Genomic DNA, 26,492 nt, shown 5'->3' with positions numbered 1-26,492 from the left:
GTAACTGTCTCTCTGTTTCTCTCCCAGTCTCTGTCTCTCTGTATCTCTTTGTCTGTCTGCCTCTTTCCCTATCTGTCTCTCTATCTCTTTCCCTGTCTGTCTCTCTCTTTCCCTGTCTGTCTCTCTATCTCTTTCCCCGTCTGTCTGTCTCTTTCCCTGTCTGTCTTTTTCCCTGTCTGTCTCTTTCCCTGTGTCTGTCTCTCTGTTTCTTTCCATGTTTCTGTCTCTCTGTCTGTCTGTCTCTCTGTCTGTCTGTGTCTCTGTCTGTCTGTCTCTGCCTGTCTGTCTGTCTGTCTGTCTTTGTCTGTCTGTCTCTTTGTCTGTCTCTTTGTCTGTCTCTTTGTCCATCTGTCTGTCTCTTTTCCTGCCTGTCTCTTTCCTTGTCTGTCTCTTTCCTTGTCTGTCTGTCTCTTTCCTTGTCTGTCTGTCTCTTTCCCTGTCTGTCTCTTTCCCTATCTGTCTCTTTCCCTGTCTGTCTCTGTCAGTCTGTATCTGTCTGTCTCTTTCCCTGTTTGTCGCTTTCCCTGTCTGTCTCTTTGACTGTCTGTCTCTTTCCCTGTCTGTCTCTTTCCCTGGCAGCATTGTGACACACCAACATTCCATTTAAGGGCGTGGCTGAGCATTTTTCTGAAGTTTTGGGTGCACTATGGCTTCCAGCTCAATTGACTTTAATAGAGGCAGGTTTTTTGGTGAATAACTGTAAAGCGCGGAGTTAAAATTTCCCCTCAAAACATAGTCTATGACGTTCCCTGAGTCAAATGGGGTGCCTGTGTAACTGTCTCTATTTCCCCCTCTGTCTGTCTCTCTCTCTCTCTGTCTCTCTCTATCTCTTTGACTGTCTGACTCTTTCCCTGTCTGTCTCTCTATCTCTTCTGTGTGTGTGTGTGTGTGTGTGTGTGTGTCTGTGTGTGTGTGTCTGTCTGTGTCTGTCTGTGTGTGTCTGTGTGTGTCTGTCTGTGTCTGTCTGTGTCTGTCTCTTTCTCTGGCTGCATTGTGACATGCCAACTTTCCATTTAAAGGCGTGGCTGTGCATACTTCTGAAGTTCTGGCTGCACTGTGGCTCAAATCTCCATTGACTTTAACGGAGGCAGGTTTTTTGGCGAATAACTGTAAAGCACGGGGTTAAAATTTCCCCTCAAAACATACTATGAAGTTTCCTGAGTCAAATAGGGTCTCTGTGTAACTGTCTTTCTGTTTCTTTCCCAGTCTCTGTCTCCCTTTCTGTCTGTCTTTCTCTGTCTTTGTCTGTCTGTCTGTTTGTCTCTCTCGGTCTCTCTCTCTATCTTTTTGACTGTCTGTCTCTTTCCCTGTCTGTCTCTTTCCCTGTCTATCTCTCTCTCTCTTTCCCTGCCTGTCTCTTTCCCTGTCTTTCCCAGTCTGCCTCTTTTCCTGTCTCTCTTTCCCTGGACCAATCTCTTTGTCTGTGTCTGTATCTCTGTCTGTGTCTATCTGTGTCTATCTGTTTCTTTGTCTGTCTGTCTCTTTGTCTGTCTGTCGATTTCCCTGCCTGTCTCTTTCCTTGCCTGTCTCTTGTTCTGCCTGTCTGTCTCTGTCTGTCGCTTTCCCTGACTGTCTCTCTGTCTCTTTCTGTCTCTTTCCTTGTGTCTGTCTCTCTGTCTCTTTCCCTGTGTCTGTCTCTCTGTCTGCCTGTCTCTCTGTCTGTTTGTGTCTCTGTCTGTCTGTCTGTCTGCCTGTCTCTCTGTCTGTCTTTACCTGTCTGTCTCTTTGTCTGTCTGTCTCTTTCCCTGCCTGTCTCTTTGTCTGCCTGTCTCTTTGTCTGTCTGTCTCTTTGTCTGTCTGTCTCTGTCAGTCTGTCTCTGTCAGTCTGTCTCTGTCAGTCTGTTTCTGTCAGTCTGTCTCTGTCTGTCTGTCTCTTTCCCTGTCTGTCTCTTTCCCTTTTTGTCTCTTTAACTGTCTGTCTGTCTCTTTCCCTGTCTGTCTCTTTGACTGTCTGTCTCTTTCCCTGTCTGTCTCTTTCCCTGGCTGCATTGTGACATGGCAACATTCCATTTAAGGGCGTGGCTGCGCATACTTCTGAAGTTCTGGCTCCACTGTGGCTCAGATCTCCATTGACTTTAATGGAGGCAGGGTTTTTTGGCGAATAACTGTACAGCACGGGGTTAAAATTTCCCCTCAAAATATACTCTGATGTTTCCTGAGTCAAATAGGATGTCTGTGTAACTGTCTTTCTGTTTCTTTCCCAGTGGTATCTGTCTCCCTTTCTGTCTGTCTTTCTCTGTCTTTGTCTGCCTGTCAGTTTGTCTCTCTCGGTCTCTCTCTCTATCTTTTTGATTGTCTGTCTCTTTCCCTGTCTGTCTCTCTATCTCTTTCCCTGCCTGTCTCTTTCCCTGTCTTTCCCATCTCTTTGTCTGTGTCTGTATTTTTGTCTGTGTCTATCTGTGTCTATCTGTTTCTTTGTCTGTCTGTCTCTTTGTCTGTCTGTCTCTTTCCCTGCCTGTCTCTTTCCTTGCTTGTCTCTTTTTCTGCCTGTCTGTCTCTGTCTGTCTCTTTCCCTGTCTGTATCTTTCCCTGTCTATCTCTCTGTCTCTTTCTCTCTTTCCCTGTGTCTGTCTCTCTGTCTCTTTCCCTGTGTCTGTCTCTCTGTCTGCCTGTCTCTCCGTCTGTGTCTCTGTCTGCCTGTCTGTCTGCCTGCCTGTCTCTCTGTCTGTCTTTGCCTGTCTGTCTCTTTGTCTGTCTGTCTCTTTGTCTGTCTGTCTCTTTCCCTGCCTGTCTCTTTGTCTGTCTGTCTCTTTGTCTGTCTGTCTCAGTCAGTCTGTCTCTGTCTGTCTCTTTCCCTGTCTATCTCTTTCCCTGTTTGTCTCTTTAACTGTCTGCCTGTCTCTTTCCCTCTAAGTCTCTTTGACTGTCTGTCTCTTTCCCTGGCTGCATTTTGACATGCCAACATTCCATTTAAGGATGTGGCTGCGCATACTTCGGAAGTTCTGGCTGCACTGTGGCTCAAAGCTCCATTGACTTTAATGGAGGCAGGTTTTTGGCAAATAACTGTAAAGCACGGGGTTAAAATTTCCCCTCAAAACATAGTCTATGACGTTCCCTGAGTCAAATGGAGTGTCTGTGCAAAATTTCGTGATTGTACATGCAACGCTGCGAATTCCTTTAGCGGACATACACACATCACATACATACATATGAGTCAAATGGGGTGTCTGTGTAACTGTCTTTCTGTTTCTTTCCCAGTCTCTGTCTCCCTTTCTGTCTGTCTTTCCCTTACTGTGTCTGTCTGTCTCTCTCGGTCCCTCTCTCTATCTTTTTGACTGTGTCTCTTTCCCTGTCTGTCTCTTTCTTTTCTCTCTGTCTGTCTCTTTGTCTGTCTGTGTCTCTGTCTCTCTGCCTGTCTCTCTGTCTGTCTGTCTTTGTCTGTCTGTCTCTTTGTCCCTCTGCCTGTCTCTTTCCCTGCCTGTCTCTTTCCCTGCCAGTCTCTTTCCCTGTCTGTCTCTGTTGGTCTATATCTGTCTGTCTCTTTCCCTGTAAGTCTGTCTCTTTTCCTGTCTGTCTCTTTGACTGTCTGTCTCTTTGCCTGGTTGCATTGTGACACGCCAACATTCCATGTAAAGGCGTGGCTGAGCATTCTTCTGAAGTTCTGGCTGCACTGTGGCTTCCAGCTCAATTGACTTTAATGGAGGCGAGTATTTTGGCGAATAACTGTAAAGCGCGAGGTTAAAATTTCCCCTCAAAACATAGTCTATGACGTTCCCTGAGTCAAATGGGGTGTCTGTGTAACTGTCTGTTTCTTTCCCAGTCTCTGTCTCCCTCTCTTTCTGTCTCTCTCTCTCTCTCTGTCTGTTTCTCTCTCTCTCGGTCGCTTTCTCTATTTCTTTGACTGTCTGTCTCTTTCCCTGTCTCTCTTTCCCTGCGTCTATGTCTTTGTCTGTTTCTGTCTCTTTGTCTGTGTCTATCTGTGTCTGTCTGTTTCATTGTCTGTTTTTTCTTTGTCTCTGTCTCTTTTTCTGTGTGTGTCTCTGTCTCTTTCCCTGTCTGTCTCTCTGTCTCTTTCCCTGTCTGTCTATATCTCTTTCCCTGTCGGTCCCTGTCTGTTGTCTGTCTCTTTGTCTGTCTCTGCCTTTCCCTGTCTGTCTCTGCCTTTCCATGTCTGTCTGTATCTTTCCCCGTCGGTCTGTCTCTTTCCCTGTCCATCTCTTTCCCTGTCTGTGTTTGTCTGTATCTGTGTGTGTCTCTGTCCATGTCTGTCTGTCTTTGTCTGTGTCTATCTTTATCTGTCTGTGTCTTTCTGTTTGTGTCTGTGTGTGTCTATCTGTGTCTGTGTATGTGTCTGTCTGTGTCTGTCTGTCTCTTTCTCTGGCTACATTATGACATGCCAACATTCCATTTAAGGCCGTGGCTGCGCATACTTCTGAAGCTCTGGCTGTACTGTGGCTCCCAGCTCCATTGACTTTAATGGAGGCAGTTTTTTTGGCAAATAACTGTAAAGCGCGGGGTTAAAATTTCCCCTCAAAACATAGTCTATGACATTTCCTAAGTCAAATGGGGTGCCTGTGTAACTGTCTTTCTGTTTCTTTCCCAGCCTCTGTCTCTCTTTCTGTCTATCTCTCTCTCTCTTTCTGTGTCTGTCTCTTGTTTTCTCTCTATCTTTTTGAATGCCTGTCTCTTTCCCTGACTGTCTCTTTCCCTGTCTGTCTCTCTATCTCTTTCCCTGCCTGTCTCTTTCCCTGTCTTTCCCAGTCTGTCGCTTTTCCTGTCTCTTTCCCTGTGTCTATCTATTTGTCTGTGTCTGTCTCTTTGTCTATCTGTGTCTGTCTGTTTCTTTGTCTGTCTGTTTCTTTGTGTATCTGTCTCTTTGTCTGTCTGTCTCTAAATTTTTCCCTGTCTGTTGTCTGTCTGTCTCTTTGTCTGTGTCTGTCTCTTTGTCTGTCTCTGCCTTTCCCCGTCTGTCTGTCTCTTTCCCTGTCTGTCTCTCTCTTTCCCTGTCCATCTCTTTCCCTGTCTCTTATCCTGTCTTTGTCTGTCTGTGTCTGTCTGTCTGTGTCTGTCTTTGTCTATCTCTGTCTTTATCTATGTGTGTGTGTGTGTGTGTGTGTGTGTTTCTGTATGTCTGTGTGTCTGTGTGTGTCTGTCTGTGTCTGTCTGTGTCTGTCTGTCTGTGTCTGTCTCTTTCCCTGGCTGCATTGTGACATGCCAACATTCCATTTATGGGTGTGGCTGCGCATTCTTCTGAAGTTCTGGCTGCACTGTGGCTCCCCGCTCCATTGACTTTAATGGAGGCAGGTTTTTTGGTGAATAACTGTAAAACTGTAAAGGTTAGAATTTCCCCTCAAAACATAGTCTATGACGTTCCCTGAGTCAAATGGAGTGTCTGTGCAAAATTTCGTGATTGTACATGCAACGCTGCGAATTCCTTTAGCGGACATACACACATCACATACATACATACATACATACATATATACACTCAGCTTTATATAATAGATAAATAAGGATTTGAATATCTGAAATGCGTTTGTGACTAAGGATTTTCGTCCCATCATTGCATTTCTCCTGATTTTATGGAATAAAAGCCCTTTTTTAGAATTTTTCAATAAATTTGGATTTTATGCAATCTGATGCCAGATCTTTCCTTCTATTTACTCCCGTTGCACGGTTTCATGATGGATGGGTGAGCTGACCTTCTAAACTTCTTTGCCTTCCATTATAATAAATAGGTACAGTGCAAAAGCAGTCTACAACATTAAGGTCAATGCCAAACAATAATAAGATGCTTTCTAGTATTTATTCTAGATGCATAACACTGGGTCAAAGATGTTGACTCAGTTAAAGCAACATCTCTCTGCTACATTCATTTCACTTTTCCTTTGTCAGGAAGCATGTTCTTAGGCTATGTGCGCACGTTGCGTAAATACATGCAGTTATGCTGCGCTTTGTAGCGCAGCGTAACTGCATGCGTCCTGCGTCCCTTGCACAGTCTATGGAGATTGTGCAGGGGCCGTGCGCACGTGGCGTTTTAGAGCGCAGCGCTTCGGCTACTGCCGAAGCGCTGCGTTCTAAGAAGTGACATGTCACTTCTTTCCTGCGCTTTGCCGGCAGCTCCTGCTCTGTCTATGGCAGGAGCTGCAGGCAGAGCGCATGGAATCGGCTTCACTACGGACATTTCTGCAGCGATTTAAAGCGCACATGTGCTCTTCAGATCGCTGCAGAAATTTCTGCAATGACTGTACGCAACGGGCGCACATAGCCTTATAGCTCAAAAGAATTGTGTATATGGTGTGCTACTGATGAAGCACAAGCAAAACACACAGGGAGATGCACTGGTGCTGCTTTAATTTGGGTAAGTCACCATCTTTACTATTTATATGCATTTGGAATAAGTACTGGCAATGCTCTACTGTTAGGCACTTGACATTACTGTTGTACTAAATACATGCAATATAATGTCTGTATTTTAGAATAATGTACTCATGACAGTTTTTTGCTTCATGCTTTAAGTTTTCCAGTACAACTGTGAAGCATACCATGTTATGTACACTGTGTGCAGAATTATTAGGCAAATGAGTATTTTGATCACATGATCCTGTTTATACATGTTGTCCTACTCCAAGCTGTATAGGCTTGAGAGCCAACTACCAATTAAGTAAATCAGGTGATGTGCATCTTTGTAATTAGGAGGGGAGTGGTGTAATGACATCAACACCCTATATAAAGTGTGCTAAATATTTAGGCAACTTCCTTTTCTTTAGCAAAATGGGTCAGAAGAGAGATTTGACGGGCTCTGAAAAGTCCAAAATTGTGAGATGTCTTGCAGAGGGATGCAGCAGTCTTGAAATTGCCAAACTTTTGAAGCGTGATCACCGAACAATCAAGTGTTTCATGGCAAATAGCCAACACGGTCGCAAGAAGCGTGTTGGGCAAAAAAGGCGCAAAATAACTGTCCATGAATTGAGGAAAATCAAGCGTGAAGCTGCCAAGATGCCATTTGCCACCAGTTTGGCCATATTTCAGAGCTGCAACATTACTGGAGTATCAAAAAGCACAAAGTGTGCCATACTCAGCGACATGGCCAAGGTAACGAAGGCTGAAAAACGACCACCTTTGAACAAGAAATGTCGCGCCCTGGACTAGCCAGGTCGTCACAGGTACTACAACACACACCCCCACCCCGAGACAGGCACATCAGCCAGACACAAATCCTTGTTGCCTCCCTCCAGGGGCTGATGTCCACACCAGGTGGGGTGGAGCCAGGCAGTTGGCCCCACCCACTGAGGAGTTCACAGTCCTGGAGGCGGGAAAAGGAAGTCAGTCAATTAGGGAAGTGCAAGTGAGAGGAGTGAAGTGAGGAGTGAGAAGGAGCAAACTGACCGTGTCCGGGTGTGTGGACCGGGCACTAAGAGCAAGGTTGGCAGACGGTGGTGGCCATCTGCAGGAGAGGCGAATCAACGCGGAACCGTAGGACCGGGGTCGGGCGGTGGCCCGCCGGTACCGAACCGGGGAGCGAAGTGAAGCCAGCACACACCGGCAGGGCCTGCGGACCCCGACCAGGCTTGGAGTCGCCGTTAATAAGTCAAATCCGTTAGTGACCGGAACCCCAGGGGTTTCCTAACAGCCAAGACCCGATAGAAGGCAACTGTCCGTCCAGTAGAAGGAAATACAGCTACCACCACAGCTAGAGTTCCAAGGGCCAGAGCCTGCGGGCAGAAGGGCTCCTCTGGCACCTATACACGCTGGGGAGCGGGTTACCGTTGGGAAACCATAGGGACCGAACATACACAAAGGTGCAGGGAAAGGCAGCCACCACCAACCGTCCGGGAGAAACCACAGCAGCCGGCTGCGGGACCCGTCCATCCAGCCATTTGGTTTACCAGAGACTTTGCGTACATTTGTGGCTGAGTGAGTACAACCGTGCTATCCGGCACCACGCTGCGCTGCCCAGGCGACCCTGCACCTTGCCAACTCTGCCTCCCCGTCACCTCACCGGGCCCCGGGACCACCAACCCCTACCCACGGAGGGGGAAAACAACATCCCAGCTGCTCCCTACCATCGCTCCCGGGATCCCCGTCACCAGCAGCGGTGGTGCCCAACCTCACCACGACCCATGGGTGGCGTCACGGACTAAATCCCCAAAACCAACCACCCCTTTCACTCACGGGCGAGGAGCGCCGCTCGAGTCCCCAGATCCGGCCCACCGCTTGAGCCACCGAGCAGCCATCGCAGCAGCGCCGGACCCCAGCGTTAGCGAGCGCAGCGCAGTGGCGTCCTCCCCGCCCGCGACAACTTGGCGTCACGAACAGGATCTTACCGTTCTATCGGCTGGTAGAAGTGCACCTTGTGCCCCGCCGGCGGTGTCCGGCCGAAAAATTTCAGAATCCGCCATCTTGGGCACGAAGATTTTCCAGCTCGAGCGTCTTCTCGAGCAGTGGAGGCGCGAAAGCCGAAGCCCCACCCCTCAAGAGGAGGTGCCGAGAAAAGACCAAGGGGGGCGGTAACAAGATGTCTGCGCCCGACGGAGCCGCTGGAGGAGCGGCGGTCGCGGCGGCACCGTGGATGGAAATGGGCCAGCCCGTGCTCCGGTTGCACGAGCAGGGGAGGCCGTGGCCCCCGCCGTTGCTCAGGTGATACCGTTCTCTTTGCCTTAAGTGCCCGGGGCTACCTGGCTGCCGCAGTACGACGGAAAACCTGATGCTTTACAGGTCTTCCGGAAGAAGCTTAACCCGGTCCTTGAACTGTATCCTCTGACGGATAAGCAACGTGCAGCGGTAGTGCTGGGGCAGCTAACCGGCGTGGCTGAGCAGGAGACGGAGACCTGACCGAGGGGGACCGGTCCTCAGTGGCCACCATCTTTGAAAAGCTTCAGATTGCCTTCGAGACTCGCACCGAAGCTGAGCTGCGGATGCAATTTTATCAATGTCGACAGCGACCTGCAGATAGTATCAGAGACTATGCCCTGCGCCTGCAAACTTCCCTCCGCACGCTGAAGCGGGTGGATACCATTAGTGATGCGGACAGCAACAAAATGCTAGTCGAGCAGTTCATACAGGGACTGGGATTCCCGGAGGACCGCAAGCAGCTCCGGCTGTGGGCCCTAGAACACCCTAATGTGGACTTTGCCGTGCTGAAAGAACGGGCCATCAAAGCTCTGCAGCCCCCAGCATCAGACGTCCCTGAAGTGGCCCCATGGGCAGCTGAGACGGCTCCCATCTTGGTAGCCCCTCCTCTCCCAGCTCCTTCGGCCCCTGCAGCCCTTGGCGGTATGATGGAGGAGCTGGCTGCCCAGGTCCGCCGCATGGATGGAGACCTCGCCAAGATCCTCACCGCACTCCAGCCGCCGACGAGATCCAAGCCCCCAGGGAGGATGCAGCTCGCCGATAGCCCGGAGGACGTCCCCTGAATGCAGCGGAGAAGGGCCAAAAGGACCTCCAATTTGTTACAGGTGCAGCAAGCCCAGCCACTACTCCCGACGGTGTCCGTTAAACGAGCAACCCCTGGGGCCAAGGGCCAATCCTCAGGAGTAGAACCCAGTGGCCCCCCAGACTGGCGGGACCGGTACATTGGAGCCCGGCCCATCATCCCTCTGGGAGTAGACGGCATCCCGCTGATGGCACTCCTGGACACTGGATCCCAGGTAACCACGATACCATACACACTGTATCAGCGGTATCGGGGGAATGATGAACTTGCCCCTCCAGACGGTAGCATGACACTGATCGCAGCTGATGGACTGCCCTTGACCCAAGTGGTGTACAAACAAGTGGCCATGACCGTGGGACGGGCTGAACTGCAGCACCAGGGAATGATTGTGATAATGAATGAACCCAGTGACCATAACTCGAAGGTAGTGCTAGGGACTAATGTGATGGAGCACTGCATGAGTGAGGTGCTGACCCTACTGCAGCAGCTGGCCACCACCACAGCAGGAGGCCGACAGAGGGCTGTGCAGCGTGAGATCCGGGCCTTGATTTATCGGCAGCAAGTGAACTCAACAGGAGGGGAGATTGCGGGAGTGAGAGTGATGGATGCGGCCCCGTTAATTGTGCCTCCCAGGAGTGAAATGATGATTTGGTGGAGGGCAGCGGTCCCTCCGTTGCACCATTGTCCCCTTTGGGACCATCAGTACCGTTACCCTGTTTAAGTAAATGAATATATCAGACCGAGTAAATAACCTGATTGACACCGTGATTGACCCGGTCGTTGCCGGCAAGTTGTCCCCGCAGGGACCCTTTGTTACCATTGGCATGAGGAACTCTTCATGGACATGCCTGAGAACTTGCAGGGCACCCACGAACTGGTGGGATTGTAAATAAGTTGGGGGCATGTTTTCCGTTTCCGCCTCCGGAGAGGCAGATTTGGAGGATGGGCCTGGAGGAAAGTGATGGCCCAAGCCCGCCACTACCGCAACCGGTGGCGATCCTCCGGGGGTCAGGGGTTCCCCATGGACGTGGGGTCCCCTGAAGTGACAGCCGGGTGCGAGTCACCGTACCCGTTCCCGCTCGGGCAGCCTGGATCTGGACTGGGGTCAAGGGATGCTGCCCACTTCTTAGGGGCAGAATCAGGGCTAGGTTGCTTGGGTGGGAGAGCGGAAGCCGTCCGTCCGTTATTATTAAAAATGTATATATACAGTGCCTACAAGTAGTATTCAACCCCCTGCAGAATTAGCAGGTTTGATAAGATGCAAATAAGTTACAGCCTGCAAACTTCAAACAAGAGCAGGATTTATTAACAGATGCATAAATCTTACAAACCAACAAGTTATGTTGCTCAGTTAAATGTTAATACATTTTCAACATAAAAGTGTGGGTCAATTATTATTCAACCCCTAGGTTTAATATTTTGTGGAATAACCCTTGTTTGCAATTACAGCTAATAAACGTCTTTTATAAGACCTGATCAGGCCGGCACAGGTCTCTGGAGTTATCTTGGCCCACTCCTCCATGCAGATCTTCTCCAAGTTATCTAGGTTCTTTGCGTGTCTCATGTGGACTTTAATCTTGAGCTCCTTCCACAAGTTTTCAATTGGGTTAAGGTCAGGAGACTGACTAGGCCACTGCAACACCTTGATTTTTTCCCTCTTGAACCAGGCCTTGGTTTTCTTGGCTGTGTGCTTTGGGTCGTTGTCTTGTTGGAAGATGAAATGACGACCCATCTTAAGATCCTTGATGGAGGAGCGGAGGTTCTTGGCCAAAATCTCCAGGTAGGCCGTGCTATCCATCTTCCCATGGATGCGGACCAGATGGCCAGGCCCCTTGGCTGAGAAACAGCCCCACAGCATGATGCTGCCACCACCATGCTTGACTGTAAGGATGGTATTCTTGGGGTCGTATGCTGTGCCATCCAGTCTCCAAACGTCACGTGTGTGGTTGGCACCAAAGATCTCGATCTTGGTCTCATCAGACCAGAGAACCTTGAACCAGTCTGTCTCAGAGTCCTCCAAGTGATCATGAGCAAACTGTAGACGAGCCTTGACATGACGCTTTGAAAGTAAAGGTACCTTACGGGCTCGTCTGGAACGGAGACCATTGCGATGGAGTACGTTACTTATGGTATTGACTGAAACCAATGTCCCCACTGCCCTGAGATCTTCCCGGAGCTCCTTCCTTGTTGTCCTTGGGTTAGCCTTGACTCTTCGGACAAGCCTGGCCTCGGCACGGGTGGAAACTTTCAAAGGCTGTCCAGGCCGTGGAAGGCTAACAGTAGTTCCATAAGCCTTCCACTTCCGGATGATGCTCCCAACAGTGGAGACAGGTAGGCCCAACTCCTTGGAAAGGGTTTTGTACCCCTTGCCAGCCTTCTGAGCCTCCACGATCTTGTCTCTGATGGCCTTGGAATGCTCCTTTATCTTTCCCATGTTGACCAAGTATGAGTGCTGTTCACAAGTTTGGGGAGGGTCTTAATTAGTCAGAAAAGGCTGGAAAAAGAGATAATTAATCCAAACATGTGAAGTTCATTGTTCTTTGTGCCTGAAATACTTCTTAAGGCTATGTGCGCACTTACCGGATTTTGCCGCGGATTTTCCGCGGATTTGCTGCATGTTTCGCTGCAGAAAATGTTCATAACAACTCTGCAGTGAATCACCAGCAAATCCTATGGAGAAGAAAAATCCTGTGCGCACTGGGCGGAATTTGACAGCTGCATGTTTTGCTGCGGGAATCCCGCAGCAAAAACAAGTGCATGTCACTTCTTTTCCGCACATCGCTGCGGGATTTCACTCCATTGACTCCAATGTTAATCATGAAATCCCGCAGGGAATAATGCAGGCAGCAAATTCTGTGCGGTTCACTGCGTTTTCCTGTGTTATTCCCTGCGGTATTTTGCGGTTTACCTCCGGTAATGTACATCGCTTGCTTGCGGTTTTGCAGGGAAGTGAAGTCATTACAGGAAGAGGAAGCCGTGCAGAGAGTAAACACACACATCACAGACACAGAACACATCACAGACATAGAACACATAGACAAAGACACATAGAACACACATAGAAAGAAAACGGAAATATAGAAAACAAAGAACGTGGGCTCCGCTGCATATTTACCTTCCAGCCGAGGTAAGCACACAGCGGCGGCCCGGTATTCTCAGGCTGGGGAGGGAGAGGGGCAGGGTTAATGTCCCCCGCCTCACTCCCCCTCCGACAGCCGAGAATATCAGCCGCAGCTGCCCCGGCACTGTCGCATAGATTATGCGGCAGCACCGGCGTGTCCTCGGCTCTTCTTGCCACCGTGTAGCAGTGGCAGCAAGGTAATACAAGGGGTTAATGGTGATGGGGGACCACCGCCATTAACCCCAGGCTTGATCATGGCAGCGTCTATGTGACAGCTGACATGATCAACCCGTAAGTAAAGTGAATAAAACACAGACACCAAAAATCCTTTATTTTAAATAAAACAAACAAGCCTCGTTCACCATTTTATTAACCCCTCCCGCACCAAAGCTCCGGCGTAATCCACCGCTCCGACGTAATCCACAGGTCCTGCGCTGCTTCCATCCAGCCGCGACTGTCACAGACACAGCGCTGAATGAAAGCAGCAGACAGCAGAGGTAATTACCGGTCATTTCCCACGGCCGGTAATGTGAACTCACTGCCGACCGTGGGAAATGCAGCGATCTGTCCTCTATCTATCCCTCTATCTGTCTGTCTATCTATCTATCCCTCTATCTATTCTTCTGTCTATCTACTATCAGAATTAAATGACTTTTTTTTTTTTTTCAATGTGCTTTATTGCATTGAATGCAATAAAGCACATCCCAACCCGCACGCGGCAATACCGCGAATAATACCGCGGTAAAACCGCAGCAAACTGCGGCAAACCGCATGCGGTTTTCAGGTGCGGTTTCCCGCGTTTTTTTACCGCGGGTGCGGTAATCTTTGAGAGCATGCGGAATTTTCTCAAGAAAATTCCATTTCCCAGTGCGCACAAGGCCTAATACTTTAGGGGAACCAAACAGAATTCTTGTGGTTTGAGGGGTTGAATAATAAATGACCCTCTGAATAAACTTTTCACAATTTAAAAAAAAAAATAAAAAAAGAAATAACATTCTTTTTTGCTGCAGTGCATTTCACACTTCCAGGCTGATCTACAGTGCAAATGTCACAATGCCAAGTTAATTCCGAATGTGTAAACCTGCTAAATATGCAGGGGGTTGAATACTACTTGTAGGCACTGTATATGTGTTTTGCAACGTTTAAGTGACATGCCTCCCGTAAGGGAAGATTTGAAATCCATACTGTGTTGTTGTTTTTATATCTTTACAGTTGAAAAAAATAAAACCGGTGATGGACGGGCAGCCCGCGGATGGTCTGCATTTAACCAAGGGGGAATGTGGCACCCTGGACTAGCCAGGTCGTCACAGGTACTGCAACACACACCCCCACCTTGAGACAGGCACATCAGCCAGACACAAAATCCTTGTTGCCTCCCTCCAGGGGCTGATGTCCACACCAGGTGGGGTGGAGCCAGGCGGTTGGCCCCACCCACTGAGGAGTTCACAGTCCTGGAGGCGGAAAAAGGAAGTCAGTCAATTAGGGAAGTGCAAGTGAGAGGAGTGAAGTGAGGAGTGAGAAGAAGCAAACTGACCGTGTCTGGGTGTGTGGCCCGGGCACTAAGAGCAAGGTTGGCAGACGGTGGTGGCCGTCTGCAGGAGAGGCGAATCAATGCAGAACCGTAGGACCGGGGTCGGACGGTGGACCACCGGTACAGAACCGGGGTGCGAAGTGAAGCCAGCACACACCGGCAGGGCCTGCGGACCCCGACCAGGTTCGGAGTCGCCGTTAATAGGTCAAATCCATTGACCGGAACCTCAGGGGTTTCCTAACAGCCAAGACCCGATAGAAGGCAACTGTCCAACCAGTAGAAGGAAATACAGCTACCGCCACAGCTAGAGTTCCAAGGGCCAGAGCATGCGGGCAGAAGGGCTCCTCCGGCACCTATATACGCTGGGGAGCGGGTTACCGTTGGGAAGCCATCGGGACCGAACATACACAAAGGTGCAGGGAAAGGCAGCCACCACCAACCGTCCGGGAGAAACCACAGCAGCCGGCTGCGGGACCTGTCCATCCAGCCGTTTGGTTTACCAGAGACTTTGCGTACATTTGTGGCTGAGTGAGTACAACCGTGCCATCCGGCACCGCGCTGCGCCGCTCAGGCGACCCAGCACCTTGCCAACCCTGCCTCCCCGTCACCTCACCGGGCCCCGGGACCACCAACCCCTATTCATGGAGGGGGAAAACAACATCCCAGCTGCTCCCTACCATCGCTCCCGGGATCCCCGTCACCAGCAGCGGTGGTGCCCAACCTCACCACGACCCGTGAGTGGCGTCACGGACTAAATCCCCCAAACCAACCACCCCTTTCACTCACGGGCGAGGAGTGCCGCTCGAGTCCCCGGATCCGGCCCACCGCTCGAGCTACCGAGCAGCCATCGCAGCAGCGCCGGACCCGAGCGTTAGCGAGCGCAGCGCAGTGGCGTCCTTCCCGCCCGCGACAGAAACATAAGATAAAATGTCAAGACTGGGCCAAGAAATATCTTAAGACTGAATTTTCAAAGGTTTTATGGACTGATGAAATGAGAGTGACTCTTGATGGGCCAGATGGATGGGCCAGAGGCTGGATCAGTAAAGGGCAGAGAGCTCCACTCCGACTCAGACGCCAGCAAGGTGGAGGTGTGTACTGGTATGGGCTGGTATCATCAAAGATGAAAACTTGTGGGATCTTTTCGGGTTGAGGATGGAGTGAAGCTCAACTCCCAGACCTAGTGCCAGTTTCTGGAAGACAATTTCTTTAATCAGTGGTACAGGAAGAATTCAGTATCATTCAAGAAAAACATGATTTTCATGTAGGACAATGCTCTATCACATGCATCCAACTACTCCACAGCATGGCTGGCCAGTAAAGGTCTAAAAGTTGAAAAAATAATGACATGGCCCCCTTGTTCACCTGATCTAAACCATGTAGAGAACCTGTGGTCCCTCATAAAATGTGATATCTACAGAGAGGGAAAACAGTACACCTCTCGGAACAGTATCTGGGAGGCTGTGGTGGCTGCTGCAGGCAATGTTGATCGTAAACAGATCAAGCAACTGACAGAATCTATAGATGGTAGGCTGCTGAGTGTCATCATAAAGAAAGGTGGCTATATTGGTCACTAATTTTTTGGGGTTTTGTGTTTATTTTTAAATTTTGTGCAGTTATATTGGTTTATCTGGTGAAAATAAACAAGTGAGATGGAAATATATTTGTTTTTTCTTAAGTTGCCTAATAATTCTAATAATTCTGCACAGCAATAGTTACATGCACAAACAGATATCCTCCTAATATAGCCAAATCTAAAAAAAAAAACACTCCAACTTCCAAAAATATTAAGCTTTGATATTTATGAGTCTTTTGGGTTGATTGAGAACATAGTTGTTGATCAATAATAAAAAAAATTCCTCTAAAATAAAACTTGCCTAATAATTCTGCACACGGTGTATTACCGGTAATTATGGACATATTTTTGTTGGTATTATTGAAAGATGAGCGGATCATGCAAAAATCGCATTCACCTATTCATACGTATTTGTCACGATCCCCGGGTCCCCTGTCCAGCTCCCCGGCTCCCGGGCCTCGCGCATGCGCATTAGGGCGCGCGCGCGGTCATTGACCCTTTCTTAAAGGGCCAGCGTCCACAGACAGGATATTGAACACACAGGTACAGGGTATAAACGGGTTTAATGTCCAAGTGGACGGGGCCTGTTCTTCGTGTTTCCTAAGCTAGGAGTCAGGTCTCCTTGTGTCTCTGTGATATACTTACCTATCTCTCTTCTAGAGCCGCGATTCCCAAACCCCGAACGCTGACTATCTGCCATCCCGTCAGTCCGTACCATCTCTGATCCCTGTGGTGACCCATCCTCTCGCTCCATCGGTTCCGGACTCTGCCTGACAACATCTCGGCCTCCGAACCTGAGCTCCGTCACCCGGACTACCATCAGTGACTCCGTGGTCCCAGGACTTCTCCATTCCACTCTTTTGCACGGACTGTCCTGCTACCCGTAGTGCTCCGGCTACCGGACCCCTTGCCTTCAGTAAGGTGTTCGGCCCAGTGGATCCACCTCCTGGGTCCGCCCGTCCACCTGGCCCTAACAGTAAGAACAGGCCATGGATCCCGCCGAAGTACTAGCAGCCTTGCAGGAGGAACTCACACGCCAGCGTGAGACCCAGACCCGCATGCTAAACTTCATGTCTTCTGTGGACGCCCGCCTGAACACGCTACAAGCGTCGGTCACATCTTCAGCATCTCGAGCTTCCACTGTACCATCCACGGCCACAGCTCCCATGGCAGCCTCCTCGGATGCTTCCAGACTTCGTTTGGCCTCACCACTCCGGTACGCCGGAGATCCCAAGACCTGCAGGGGATTCATAAATCAATGCTCCCTCCATTTCAAGCTGCTGCCGCACCTTTTTGCCTCTGACCAAGCCAAGGTCGCGTTCATGATGTCCCATCTAGAGGGTGAGGCACTGGCCTTGATGAACCCCTTGTGGGAGAAGGAGGATCCGGTGACCACCAACATCCAGGAGTTCCTGCAGGCATTTCGTGGCACCTTTGACGAGCCCGGACGCGCCTCCGCGTCTGCCTCATCTCTCCTCCGGCTATGTCAGGAGACTCTGATGGTGGGTCAATATGCCATCCGTTTTCGTACCTTGGCTTCGGAACTCGGGTGGAACAATGAGGCTCTAACCGTCGCCTTCTGGGAAGGCCTCTCGGGTCGTATCAAAGATGAGCTGGCTGGTCGTGACGTCCACCCTGGATGCCCTGATTGCCCTAGCGACTCGAGTGGATCTTCGTTTTCAGGAACGATCCAAAGAGGTGTCCCGTGAGAGACGTCCGATACGGCATTCCTCTCCTCTGCAGAAGCCCGCCGTACTTCAGTCAACGTCATCTGGTGTCTCCGTCCACGAGCCCATGCAGATCGACCGTTTGCGGCAGTCTGAACAACGCCGAGCAGAACGGCTCGCCAAGGGTCTCTGCTTCTACTGCGGAGAGGGCACACATCTTCTACGCTCCTGTCCAGAGAGGCCGGGAAACTCCAAAGCCTAGGGTTGGTAGGAGAGGCCACCCTAGGTGCTGGGACTCTCTCAGACCCGGTTACGTGGACTGTTCAAGTGACAACGGGAGAGACGCGGTTCACGGCCGAGGCGTACCTCGATTCCGGGGCAGCAGGCAATTTCATCCAGCAGGCCACGGTGGACAAGTACCAGGTGCCTGTTACTCCACTCGACAAACCCCTAGTGATTGCCTCTGTGGATGGGAGACCCCTCTCTGACACCATCTCGTGGATCACCAAGCCGGTGGAACTGCGTATCGGTGCCCTGCACACCGAGAACATCGCTCTCTATGTCCTCCCACACATGTCCCATCAAATCCTGCTGGGACTCCCCTGGTTACGGACACACGAACCCTCAGTCAGCTGGGGTACTGGTGAAATCACCCGATGGGGCTCCTCTTGCCACGAGAACTGTCTGAAGACTATTCAACCCATCCGACGACCTCCGGTTCCAGAGTCCCTACCGGGACTGCCCTCGGCCTATTGGTCCTTCGCTGACGTCTTTGATAAACAGGAGTCAGAGGTACTGCCGCCACATCGTCCTTACGATTGTGCCATCGACCTGCTCCCGGGAACTACACCACCTCGAGGACGGATATATCCGCTGTCTCCTGCCGAAACAAGGGCCATGTCTACCTACATCACAGAGAACCTGGCAAGGGGATTCATTCAGAGATCCTCCTCTCCTGCTGGAGCAGGCTTCTTCTTCGTTAAGAAGAAAGAGGGCGACCTACGCCTATGCATTGACTACCGGGGATTGAACCAAATCACCGTGAAAAATAAATACCCCCTGCCGCTCATCCCCGAATTGTTTGATCGGCTTAGAGGAGCTCGTGTGTTTACCAAGTTGGATCTTCGGGGTGCCTACAACCTGGTCCGCATCCGCTCTGGGGACGAATGGAAGACCGCGTTCAATACTCGCGATGGGCACTATGAATACTGTGTGATGCCCTTCGGCCTGTGTAACGCACCAGCAGTCTTTCAGGAATTGGTGAACGACGTGTTCCGGGACCTTCTCTACATCTGTGTGGTAGTGTATCTTGATGACATCCTGGTCTTTTCTCCGGACCTCCAGACCCACAGAGAGAACGTGCAGCTGGTACTACAAAGACTGAGGGAAAATCGTCTGTACGCCAAGTACGAGAAGTGTGTCTTCGAGCAGTCTTCTCTTCCCTTCCTGGGTTACGTAATCTCCGATACCGGACTGCAGATGGATCCGGAGAAGGTCTCTTCCATTCTCAACTGGCCCCCTCCTTCTGGACTGAAGGCAATCCAACGGTTTCTGGGATTCGCAAACTATTATCGTCAGTTCATCCCTCACTTCTCGGCTCTGACTGCACCTCTCTCCGCCTTGACCAAGAAGGGGACTAATCCAAAGGACTGGTCACCTGCGGCCGACGCCGCGTTTGGCTCTCTGAAACAGGCATTTGCTTCCTCCCCTGTGCTCCACCGTCCGGAGTTAAACCGACAGTTCACCTTGGAGGTGGATGCCTCCTCCTCGGGAGCCAGAGCAGTGCTCATGCAGAAGTCCTCCTCCGGGAAGATGGTGACTTGCGGTTTCTTCTCCAAGAGCTTCTCAGCGCCTGAACGCAACTACACCATCGGTGACCGAGAGCTATTGGCAGTCAAACTGGCTCTGGAGGAATGGCGCTACCTTCTGGAGGGAGCAGTGTACCCCGTGATCATTTACACGGACCACAAGAACCTGGAATACCTGCGGTCCGCTCAGCGACTGAACCCACGGCAAGCCAGGTGGTCCTTGTTCTTTGCCAGGTTCGATTTCCAGCTCCATTTCCGACCTGCGGACAAGAATGTACGCGCAGATGCCTTGTCCAGGTCATTCATGCCCATGGAGCAGGAGGAGGAGACATCCCAGCCCATCATCTGCCCTAGTAAAATCATTCCGGTAGCCCCTGTCACCCTGGCCCAGATACCGCCCGGGAAGACCTACGTCTCTGAGACTGACAGGCAAAAAGTGTTGCACTGGGGCCATGCCTCGAAAACAGCCGGTCATGCTGGTCAGAAAAGAACATGGAGTACGATTGTACGTCATTACTGGTGGCCATCCCTTCGCACGGACGTCGCGTCCTTTGTCTCAGCCTGCTCCTCTTGTGCCAGGAACAAGACGCCCAAACACCTGCCATATGGCCGTCTTCTGCCTCTGCCTATACCCTCAGTTCCGTGGCAACACATTGCAATGGACTTCATTACGGACTTGCCCCTGTCCTCCGGACACACAGTCATATGGGTCGTGGTGGATCGGTTCTCCAAAATGGCTCATTTCGTCCCTATGGCTGGACTGCCCTCGGCCCAGGAACTCGCTGACGCCTACATACAGCACATCTTCCGGTTGCATGGCTTTCCATCACACATTGTGTCCGACAGAGGAACTCAGTTTACCTCCCGCTTCTGGAGGGCCCTCTGCAAACATCTGGGAGTGACTCTGGACTTTTCTTCAGCCTACCATCCTCAGTCGAATGGCCAAGTGGAACGAGTCAATCAGATCTTGACCACCTTCTTACGTCACTACGTCAACGCCCATCATGACGACTGGTCCACGCTTCTTCCTTGGGCTGAATTCTCCCATAACCACCACGTCAGTGAGTCCTCCTCCAGCTCTCCCTTCCATGTCGTTTACGGACTTCAGCCTTCCGTCCCATTGCCTGTATCCTCTTCCTCGGAAGTCCCTGCTGCTGATGCTGTAGCCCGTGACTTTGCAACAATTTGGGACTCTGTCAAGGCGTCCCTTGGACGTGCTTCCCTGCGGATGAAGAGACACGCAGACAAGAGGCGTTTGGATCCTCCGTGTTTCTCTCCAGGAGATCTCGTCTGGCTTGCTTCCAAGTATGTCCGATTGAAGCTACCATCGTACAAGATGGGTCCTCGCTACATCGGGCCGTTTAAAGTCCTCTGCAGAATAAATGAGGTCTCCTACAAGCTGCAGCTCCCGGCCACGATGAGGATACCCAACTCCTTCCACGTCTCCCTGCTCAAGCCAGTTGTCCTTGGTCCCTTCTCCGCTGCTGCCAGTTCGGCTCCTCCTCCTATTGCTGATGATGACATCTATGCGGTAAGGGATATCGTGGCCATGAAGACCGTGCGGGGCCGACAGTTCTTCCTGGTGGACTGGGCGGGGTATGGTCCTGAGGATAGGTCCTGGGAACCCCGGGAGAATGTGGGTACTCCTCTGATTCGTGCCTTCCTGTCCCGGTTGCGGGGAGGGGGGCGTGGGGGAGGGGGTACTGTCACGCTCCCCGGGTCCCTTGTCCAGCTCCCCGGCTCCCCTGCCACGCTCCCCGGCTTCCCTGGCTCGCTCCCCGGCTCCTCTGTCCGGCGTCCCCCGCTCCACAGCCTCCAGGCCTCCTCACCTATGATCCCCAGGCGTCCCGGTCCCGCTCCCAGCGTCCGCCGGCAGCTTCGCTCCAGCCCGGCTCCCCTGCCTCCTGTTCGCCGCTCCCTGCCCTGGCTTCTGGCACCCGGGCCTCGCGCATGCGCATTAGGGCGCGCGCGCGGTCATTGACCCTTTCTTAAAGGGCCAGCGTCCACAGACAGGATATTGAACACACAGGTACAGGGTATAAAGGGGTTTAATGTCCAAGTGGGCGGGGCCTGTTCTTCGTGTTTCCTAAGCTAGGAGTCAGGTCTCCTTGTGTCTCTGTGATTTACTTACCTATCTCTCTTCTAGAGCCGCTCCTGCCTCGCCATCCGGTCCTGCCGATTCCCGAACCCCGAACGCTGACTATCTGCCATCCCGTCAGTCTGTACCATCTCTGATCCCTGTGGTGACCCGTCCTCTCGCTCCATCAGTTCCGGACTCTGCCTGACAACATCTCGGCCTCCGAACCTGAGCTCCGTCACCCGGACTACCATCAGTGACTCCGTGGTCCCAGGGACTTCTCCATTCCACTCTTTTGCACGGACTGTCCTGCTACCCGTAGTGCTCCGGCTACCGGACCCCTTGCCTTCAGTAAGGTGTTCGGCCCAGTGGATCCACCTCCTGGGTCCGCCTGTCCACCTGGCCCTAACAGTATTTTCCCAAGAAATTTGATTTCTGAGACGTTATTCATTGCAAATTTAATCTCCCAGTCCCTTATAATGGGGTCTCTCCAGAGCAAGGGCATAATAGACGTAGTATGTACAGTGTAAAGCAACACATCCTTATGCTTACCATACAGAACACCCCTCTGGCCCATCTGCTCCTCATTGTCACCTGTCTGGTCCTCTTATATTTTCTGATTCATGGGTCTCAGATGATTTTGCTTATGCGCGCGCAATGTCATGGCGCAAGTTATAACGTCATTATGTCATGACCTTTCACATACCTACTCAGAACCAACTAATCTAACCCAAAAGTCATGGTCAGTGTGAGATGCTTTCAGTATGAGCCGTGTGGATGAGCAGATGACCATCCAGGTGCTGGTGAGGAGCGGAGAGGCCAGAGAGATGGACAAAATGGTTAATATAAGGAATTTTTGTTTTTTAACCTTTTGTTAGCCCTTTGAGATTCAGAAAAATGCTGAATTTGTTAATTACAAAACAATACACATTTTGGCAAATATTGATTTTTCCAACATTCGAGTTGAATTTATATATCTTTAGTATTATTTAGGAAATATGAACAGAGCTTAACAGATATAATCAATAGTTAAGAGATTAAGCATTGAAAACTTTGAATTTACAATACCTAAAAGGATATCAGTGCTCAGTCACGCTATAAGAAAGTTTTCGTCAAGTTTCCCGAAATTGTACAACCTGAGACTTTGTCTACATCTCAGTTTTACCATGTAGAATAAGGGTGAAGGTCAGTGATTTTTCATAGCTGCTCTGTGTATGTTTAGCACATGTCTGCTTTCCAGAAGTGTTTATATCATTTTCCTGAGCTGCCTTATAAAACAATAAAGCTGAAGTCATCCAAGTTATTGCAGCTTTTATCACGAATGGTGTCGGAATGCATCATCCGGGAGAATGTACGGTACGTGTTACAGTGTAATTTATACACACTCTATAGTATCCATTTGGTATCAGTATAATCCAATATTTGCATGTTGAGGGAGAGTATGGTCGTGCTTGTAAATGGCTGTACAATTGTGCTCAGTTTGCCCATAATAACTTGCTTCCAAAATATTCATTGCTATAAAACATTTGCAAAATCTGTTGATATATTCTACAAAAGCAGAATAGTAACGGTTTCAATTTAGTTCTTGATTTTATGAGAATTTCAAGCTTGGCCGTTACGTCTGGCTCTATATTGGTCTGGATAGGAAATCCAGATGTTCCAGCTGCCTCCACAACTGAAGGGGGGAAAAACACTAAACAAATACAGTTTCAGGCTTCTACTTTATTGGTAAATCTCCATTAGTTTTTCAACAGTTGTGTTATACAGCCTGTGTACAAAGGTGCCAGGCGCGGTATTTCGCCCAATAAAGAACATGTTGAGCTGATTAACCAGTAAAGTAATGTAGTCATTTTCAATCCTCATGTGCCCCGAACAGTACGGCCTGTACGGATATTGCTGTCAGAGTACAAGTGAATTTATGTAATTAACTCAACCAGTAATTGTCCCATTTGTTCTCACACAGGAATACTCTTAGAAGTCACCACATTTACCACAATAAATTATATCATAAATTCCATGGTGAGCCACACTATATGTAAAGGATAGGTTATGAGTGCTACATTAATTTATTATTCATTTTCCAGTATTTGTGCTCTTGTCTGAGTTTGACCCTTATGTTATTAGTACCTGAGAGCTTTGTAAGTGACTAAAATGGATGAGATTCTAAAAAGTTACATAGAAACTGTGTGATTGTGTCACGCAACGTACGTGGCAAACATGTTCAGACCAACCGAGATCTGACGCACAACAGCGTTTTCCACCTATAAACACCTCTGCTGTAGTGGTGAACTGAGACGTGTAGATGCAGGAGATGAATACAGCCTGGTCGTTTCCTTCCACCCAACCAGGAGAACGTGGCTTTTTGCCAGATGGAGTTGGCTAAGGTCTTATTGCACAGGCCCTCGATGTAATGCCCGTTATCCCTACAGTAAAAGCAGGGCCCAGACCCGCGATGAACCACCAGCGAATCAGTCTGAGGAGAAGCTCCCCCCAGCATGCATAGGTTCATCGGCTTGCACCAGTGGGAGCAACTCACTGGGGAAAATGACAGGGGACAGGGTCCTGAAGGGTCTCTCCCTGAGGCCATGATCCACTCTAATGGCGAAGGCCATGGGAGCCTCCAGCGACTCCGGGGTTGAGTATTGCACCAAAGAGTCCCTAAGCATAGCAGACAACCCCTGACAGAAATTAGTCAGTGCTGGGTCATTCCACTGGGTGCCAGTGGCCCACCTCTGGAACTCTGAGCAATACACTTCCACTAGCCACGCAGTAATTTCTTGCAGCTGCTGCATAACCACAGACTGCATGTCCAAAAACTGTTGAGACAGGGTCTGCAACAGCTGTGTAAATGAGGCAGCCTAAGCCATAGCGACACAGGAAAAAATATGGGCTGACTATAATGTCACGCAACGTGCGTGGCAAGCGCATTCAGACCAACCGAGATCTGACGCACAACGAAAAAACACACCTAAACAACACCACAGACAAGGAGGAAAAAACGGGGACACAATAACAATGGTGGGCACTGGCACTAGTGAGAGGGTAGGTGGGCACCTCCTAACCTCACCTGCAGTTGACCCTACTCTCCTCACCAGTCCCTATAGAGTCTCTGCAACTGTCACCGAGCAGCTCCCTGGGTCCCTGCGAAAACCCTATAGATACCCTGACTAGTGAGAGGCGGGTGAGGTTCACTAGATCCACCCGCTGGACTAAAGAGACAAGAGAATAGAAGAGACAAACAGGGAATAATGAACCAAAATGGAGAGGATACGACTTTCAGGACAATCCGTAGCAGCTTTCTTCCACCATGGTGGCTTTCATACAAATGGTTTGTATAGCCAGCAAAGCTTGCTGGAAAACCTGGCTATTTAAGCACAAGGGGATGTGCCTAAAAAGCAGGTGCAGCTTACCTCAACTGCAGCAGAAACTTCTGGAGAAGCTGCCAGCAGAAAACTGACATTAACTATTTAGGTACTGAAGGAAACAAAACCACATTTAAATGTGGATAACCTGATAGAGATGAGAGGCTGCCACTAGTCTCCAAAAACTGGGAGACAGAGGTGACATTGGCTGGAACCAGGTATCCTTCCGGTTGGCTGATGAGGGTGACTACCAACTCACCTTCCTTAGCCCTTTGTGCTTTTGTGGTGACCCCGACTTGAAGTCCCTACGGGGGTCCCCCAGAGAAGTTGCTGCTTCCTGTTCTCCCCTCGTTTCGACCTGTTTGCTTGTAGCCTGGACCAGGTCACTCCGGCGGCTTGCCTCCTGTGAACTATGGGCCCACTCTTTGCTACGTGGCTCCGGACTCTGTGGTGGTATGGTGTGGGTCTGAAGGGCCCCCACCAGCAGGTTTGGCAGAAGAAAGGTGAATCTATCTCTGCACTGGGACCTGTTACCCTTTCGGGCCTGGTACCTCCCTGGCAGTCCCCTTACTCTGCCACCCCTTTGCTCTCTCTAGCCTTGGGTGGATCTCGGGTGGCACTACTAGGTGACCGATCTCCCCCGTCAGTAGTCACTGCGCGTACGCTGTCAGCTTGTATCAGCCTGCAGGGTCTGCTCCTCACGTCTGTTCTCCCTGAGCTGCACTTACTAACTGGCTCACTACGCCCTCCTCTCCTGTTCTTGCCTACGCAACCTAGCAACCAGGATCTCTACCACACCCCTTGAGTGGACATGGAGGCCATGCCCCCTCCTGGATTCCCCAGGGGTCCTCCCAAAGGTAGATGTGTGAGACCTGATTACTATGCGCCTGTGTAGTCACACCTCGGTCAGCCTTCTGGATTACCTGTATTGCACTGCCCCCAGCATGGGTGCAGTACTCAGTGGTGCCTGACCAGGTCAGGGGCGCCACATATGTGTTTAATGAGTGGAGGATGTGGAGACTCGGAAGAAGCCAGAGGCGTGCAGAGCCATTTTTTCTTTATTCTTAACTTTATTTGCAGATGTTCCTGCAGCCAATCACGACACAGCAAGCATCCACAAGGTTCAGACACAAGGGCTTGTGTCATTGGCTGCCTAAGTCACATGTCCAGGGAAGGGTAAAATTAACCCCTGCATGGACAGTGAGTATCTGTTTAGATGTGAAAAAATATAAAGGAAAGGAAAGAGAAAAAAAAAAAAAGAGGGGGATAAATATATGAGGATATATACAAATGAAAAGTGTTTATGTACATGACATATGCTCACATAGGACACATATGAGAAGTTGTGTTAAAGAGCACAAAAGGCAGTAAAGGCAGGCATCAAGAAATAAAGTGAAAACAAGCACATAAACAATAAGATAAGAAATATATATGAAAAATACATAAATAAAGATAATAATAATAGTAATGAATCGCTATACTGCTCGCTCTATTGTATCGTCCCTAAGTAGAAAGAAAGTATACATTTTTAAATTTTATTGTTTATTATCATTAGTGCTTAAATTTTGATCATTTTATAATTCAATATTAGTGTGTCATTGGCTCACAATCAGAGCGTATCAAAGATAATAAACTTCCAAAAATATGTGTGTGTGTGTGTATATCTATTAGGTCTTGGAACGTTTTTTAGTGCCTGCTCAAAATTATGCAGTGAACCACATTTCTAAGTATTGTTAGCTAGTAGTGTCTGCTGTTACTTTGCTAGTGAGCTAGCTAAATAGGTCTTGGCACTTTTCAGTGCCTGCTCAAAATTGCACAGTGAACCACATTTCTAGGTATTGTTAGCTAATAGTGCCTGCTGTAAATTTGCTCGTGAACTAGCTAAATAGGTCTTGGCACTTTTCAGTACCTGCTCAAAATTATGCTGTGAGCCACATTTCTAGGTATTGTTTGTTAGTAGTACCTGCTGTAAATTTG

The sequence above is a fragment of the Anomaloglossus baeobatrachus genome, chromosome 5, assembly GCF_048569485.1.
Source record: "Anomaloglossus baeobatrachus isolate aAnoBae1 chromosome 5, aAnoBae1.hap1, whole genome shotgun sequence".
In the NCBI taxonomy this organism is placed as follows: Eukaryota; Metazoa; Chordata; class Amphibia; order Anura; family Aromobatidae; genus Anomaloglossus; species Anomaloglossus baeobatrachus.
The sequence above is the reverse complement of the archived record's forward strand: the minus strand, read 5'-3'. Positions refer to the sequence as shown.